The sequence below is a fragment of the Rattus norvegicus genome, chromosome 1 (assembly GCF_036323735.1).
Source record: "Rattus norvegicus strain BN/NHsdMcwi chromosome 1, GRCr8, whole genome shotgun sequence".
Classification (NCBI taxonomy): Eukaryota; Metazoa; Chordata; class Mammalia; order Rodentia; family Muridae; genus Rattus; species Rattus norvegicus.
Window position 1 is genome coordinate 21,468,745 of NC_086019.1, and position 6,000 is coordinate 21,474,744.

Below are 6,000 nucleotides of genomic sequence, written 5' to 3' on the forward strand. Positions count from 1 at the left end.
AGCAACCCGCTGTGTGACTATGATGAACGGCCTAGCCGTTCGTTTTCAATTTCTTTGCCTCAATAATCTTTTCTTCCTCTGTCTCCTCTTGGTTTTTTGTTGTTTTTAAACTAGCTCTCTGATTAAAAGGTATTTGTCTTTTCATCACATCTACTTGTATGTGTGGAACGCCAACTAAGACTGAATCTTCAAAGATATTTTAAATTGTTCGTACTATCTTTATTTATGTGTTGCATGTTGTGGGGGGAATGCCACTGTGTACCTGGGGGGAATCGGAGGACAGCTTTTTCTTTCCTTCCTCCACGTGTGCCCTGGGGATCAAACTCAATTTGCCAATCTTGGTAGCAAGTTCTTCTCCACACCAAGCCATCCCGCAAGCTCTTTAAAAACATTTTTTTCCAAAAATACAAATAAATAAGAATTACACTGCAGCTGCACATTTATTATTCTGTCTCTGTGTTCTCTTAGAGAAAGAAGCTGGTTCCTGGAGGAATTTACTCTAAACTCAAAACTAAGCTGTTGTTCCCAGGAAGCCTTTTGTTGTAAAAATACCCGAAGAATTTCTTCTTTCGAAGCTTCATCCATCCCACGACAGTCTCCCCAGTTCGTCTACTCTCTCCCAGGCAACCATTCATGGTCTTTCTCAGGCTCCTGGCCATCTTATTCCCCTTATCCAGAGTCTAGTTTCGCTCTTCAAATAGTCTCTCTGCTCCCATTGTCCTTGGGGGACAGCATACAACCCCAGAATGTCTGACGATTCAAAAAGTTAGTACTAGAACTCAATGTCTCTCCCATGAAATAGAGCCGCCATCTTTCCACTGTACACAAGAAACAGGCTGTGTTCAATGACAGCTAAACTGAATTCCATTGGGCATAAGACAAAGGAAGGGTTTGCATAAATTCCTTGGAAACTGGATGTGATGGGGTATACACTATGTAAACTTACTACTTAGGCATCTGAGGTAAGAGAATTGTGAGTTCAAAGACAGCCTGCATTGCATACGGAGAACTGGGAGGGAAAAGCACTCATGAAATGAAGGGACTGAGTTGGATCTATTAAGAGAAAGCCATGGTAGCAATAGCAGGGCTAAGATAGGCTTCATGAGCCTATCCTGATTTTAGGCAGAATGAGCGAAAAGATATTCCCTGCCATAAGACTGAAACTGATAGTGTAGGAGAACACGAAGAAAAGGGAACATGCGTGAGTTCCTGAGGACTGTCCCTGCTGGCACACAGGGTGAGTGGCTAGCATTAGGGGTGAAAGTGAAGGAGCGTTGCATGCAGAGGATTGAAAACTGCAAAGTCCTGCCATGGGGTGTGGTGTATTAGACAAACTAGCCTCCTCATGATGTGCTGTGTTAGACAAACTAGCCTCCTCATGGGAGGGTGAACAGTGAGTTGAGATGAGAAAGGTTGGTTACAGGGCAGACCTGGCTAAGAAGGCACCGAATGAGGATGATGTCACAGGAAACAAAGAACAGTCAACAGGTCCCTTGGTAGGAGATAAACAGCAGGTGGACCATAAGGGGCAGGTGTGATGAGGGAAAGAGAAACCAGGCGTGCCTTCATTAGCAGTCCTGCTACTGAAAGGCTATTTAAACCAACTTAAACAACCGTCTTGGCTTTTCTGAGTGTCTGTAAAATAAGGGAGTTAGATAGTTGGGGCTCCTCCTCCCGTGGCTGTACTGGATGCTGGCCCCGTGGAACTGGCTTACATTTAGATTTACTGTGGCCTTTTTCTACACCTCTGGTAGCCTGCTGTAACTGTCTATTATACACTTCTCAAAATAAGAAGAGTTGTAAGCCTTAGAAGACAGTGCTGGGCAGGAGCTTGTGTTAAGCATGACCACAGTTGCTGCTCTGGGTCCAGTGTTCATCTTCAAGTCTGATATTAAATAAGTAAGGGAAGGAAAGGAGACCTATACAATTCCCCACATAAATTTGGACAACTTACCTACTCTGAAAGCAAATACTTAACTGTAAATCTGGGGATTCCTACATATAGGAAAAGTGACTAGAGAACTCTGATTAGGATGTATTAATTTTCCGGGTTTAAATATCTACCCTATGGTCTGTTAAGAGGTTATATGCACAGTCTGAAGTTTGTATTTTAAGGTTTGAAGGCCCCTAAAAATGGACTCTTTCAAAATTGTCCCCTCCTTGGTTCAACAACCCCCAGCCTCACCTCTCTAGATGAGAGGTGGGGAGAGAAGAAAAGGGATTCTGCAATTAACTCTCAAATTCTGTTCATTTGCTTCTTAGGAAGTTCATATTACCTGAGGAGGAGGCTGTATCTGATTTTTATTACTGCTATAACCAATTTCTACAGTAAAACCATGTGTTCACTTCCCGGTTTATAGATCAGACTCAGACGACTCTCAACAGTCTGAACTCCGGGTTTTGGCCGAACTGCATTCACTCTATAAGCTCCACGGGGAGCCCATTTGTTTGCCTTGCTAGCGTCTAGAAATCACTCTATTCTGGCCTCCATCTTTAAAACATCTTTGAGGATCCTTCCCCTGTCACACATCCCTCTGGCTGCAGCTGGGGCAGGCTCGCCACGTGTAAGGACCTGTGTGACCAGATTGGACCCCCTTGGTCAATATCCCCTACGTCAGAGGACGTCATCACAATCTACAAAGATCTTCCAATGTTCAAAGTAGCGTGTTTACATATCGCAAGAAGGATGACACAGCCTACCAGAGGGACAGTGGCGCTACTGGTCTTGAAGAGCAGTTTGAGTGGTTAGAAACATAAAGGGCAACAAACACCTTTCCCGATAAAAGATTCTCATAAAAGAGCGCCTGCAGGGTGTGCACACCTGAAGTGTTTTCTCAGGATCAGTTTAGCCATCCTCGACATTAAGTGGCTGAATCAAAGGAATAGTGAAAACTACACACCACCTTTTGCTGGTTGCATCCATATATGTGTGTATGTATTCACTGTGTGTGTGTGTGTGTGTGTGTGGTGTGTGTGTGTGTGTGTGTGTGTGTGTGTGTGTTTGTGTGTACTGCACATGTTCCAGTACCACTGAAGGCCAAAACTGAGTGTTGGATGGAGTGAGCTAAAGTTACAGACTGTTGTAAGCTGCTTGGCATGGGTGCTGGAAATAAACTCTGGTCCTCTGTAAGAGCAGCAAGTGCTCTTAACCACTGAGCCATGTCCAACCCCCGACTAATCTTTTTGTTGTTGTGGTTGTTATTGTTTTGAACTTTTTTAAAGTCAACACATTTCAAACTGTTTTTGTGCATGTTCAACACCAGAGGCAAGACCCTTTGGAGGAAGCGTTCATTTGCACAAGAGAAATCCTTGAAAGGAAAGGGGATTCTGCTGCTTTAAATTCCCAACACATTCCTATTTGCTTATTCCCAGCCATGTTCTGAGATGATTGGGAAATCTTTCAACGTATATTTTCACACCTTGATTAGAACAAAATCTCAAAATAGTAGTACATATGTCTACATATGAACATTTGAAATTCATTCTTAAGAAACTTTGTGAGAGATCGGTGTTGCCATGCCCAATAACTTCTGAAACACACCCCAGAAGCAGAGACTAATGGATCCCACTTCTGGCTAACTTAGGTGCTTGGGGAACAAATGAAGAGTAGGAGGCTGAGAAACACAAGGCTTGTGAGGGAAAGAGGCAAAGCTCAGCCCTTCCTGCCGATTCCTTGCATTTGGAAATGGGACACAGCTCTCATTACCCCATTCTCTTCTTTAGACATTCCAATCTGTTTGAAACTTGTAACATGGTAAGAATGTCCATTCATTTTTGCTTCTTTTCCACTTATCACTTGACCACATACATGTTCTCTAGAGCCAAGAATTAAACTGGTAATGCAATTTAACACCTCACTGTCTGGTGACTATCTAAAAAGGGCAGGCACAGAGCTTTTGAAATAAGCTCCATTTAAACTAATCATCTAAATGGATCTCATATTAAAACAGTGAGCAGAAAGCATCAAGCAGCAACTCTGGTTTATCCATTATGATTCTTCCACAGGCTTTTTTCCTTGGCTTTCGATATTTTGAGAAGTTGAATAAATGTTCACAGGGCAGTAGAGTAAGAGACTCCTTAGAAAAAAAAATGTTGTCTCAAGTTTGACCCAAAGCTATTGACAGTGCTGAGGAGCAAACACACTATGTTCTTTAAGTGGTTATTAAAGTCTGTAACCCACTAAAAGCCACTGGGAGAGCAAAGAATGCATTGTGTCTTATATTTTTTCTTATATAAGAAAAAGTCCAAGGAGGTCTAGTCTATGAGTGTTACAGGACAGAAGGTGACAGAGCTATTCCTGCAGAAGCCAGAGAACAACTGAACCACAAGAAGCTAACCAGGACTGGTGCTAAGGGCAGAATGGAAGACATCTTGAACTGATCTCTAGAGTTCTTGAGACTCTAAGTTGACATCAACACTAAAGAATAAACCAAAAGGGTTGGGGATTTGGCTCAGTGGTAGAGCGCTTGCCTAGCAAGCTCAAGGCCCTGGGTTCGGTCCCCAGCTCTGAAAAAAAAAAGAAAAAAAAAAGAATAAACCAAAGTGTTTTATAACAAATAGTCCATTGGGGGTGTGAATCACACACACACACACACACACACACACACACACACAACCTAGAGATAGATAGTTAATGTATAAACCCCAGTGATTTTGGCACTAATCACAAACACACGAAAGGGTTATCATCAGCCTGACCTTGTATCTCTATTGCGTTCCCAAAGTTCCTCAGAACATTTCTGTGAGGACCCTTTCTTAGCATACAAAAAGCCCTGGGTTCAAACCATAGCACAAAAAGAGAAAGGCAGTTGTGGTAGGTGGTACATGCCAGGAACCCAGCTTTTGGGAGGCAGAAGCAGAAAGACCAGGAGTTCAAGATCATCACTGAAATCACACTGAGTTCCAGACCAGCTCCCCATCCTATATCAAAAAAAAAAAAAAAAAGTCAAGAATGTGGGAAAATGTGTTTATACAAGGTAGAATTTAATTTTTAATCTTAACCATAAAAGGTAAGGAAATCATAAGTATTATAGAATTTTTAAGTGTCTTGTACAGTTTCATACACTGCAGATATGCAGATAGCTGACTGTGTTTCTTTATTGTCATTATTTCAAGCCCTATATCAGCAGGTACTGTTTCCAACCCTGTTATGATGTATTTTCCTCTGACTGACTTCTATACAACAAGTGACCTGATGTTTGTGTTTGCCAACCCAATGGCATTGTTCTCTGTAATACGGCAAGTAATATCCTATAGGCAAATTGGATGTTGTCCCTCTTGTTTCCTTTTCGACTTTCTTCACATATCAATTTCAATCATAATCTTTTTCTTACTCTTCTGATAAGTAGCAATGTCATGAGCATCTTCCAATGTCATAAGCACCCTACAATGTCATGGGCACTACATTGTACAGTATCATTGGCACCCTACAGTGTTCTTGGTACCCTACAGCATCATAGAGACCCTACAGCATCCCGGACACCCTACAGTGCCATGGACACCCTACAGTGTCATCGACACCCTACAGTATCATAAACACCATACAGAATCATAGACACCCTAAAGTATCATGGGTACCCTCCAGCATTGTAGATACCCTACAGCATCATAGACATTCTACAACATTATGGGTACCCTAAAGCATTATGAATATTCTACAGTGTCATGGATACCATACAGCATCATAGACACCCTACAGCATAATGAGCACCACAGCATCATGGGCACCCTACAGTATCATAAACACCATACAGCATCATAGACACCCTAAAGTATCATGGGTACCTCCAGCATTATAGATACCCTATAGCATCACAGACACCCTACAACATTATGGGTACCCTAAAGCATCATGGACATTCTACATTGTCAGGGGCACCCTATAGCATCATAGATACCCTACAGCATCATAGTCACCCTACAGCATTGTGGGTACCCTATAGCATCATAGATAGGCACCCTACACTTCTAGCTTCTAGCTTTGATCATGATTTCTTATGG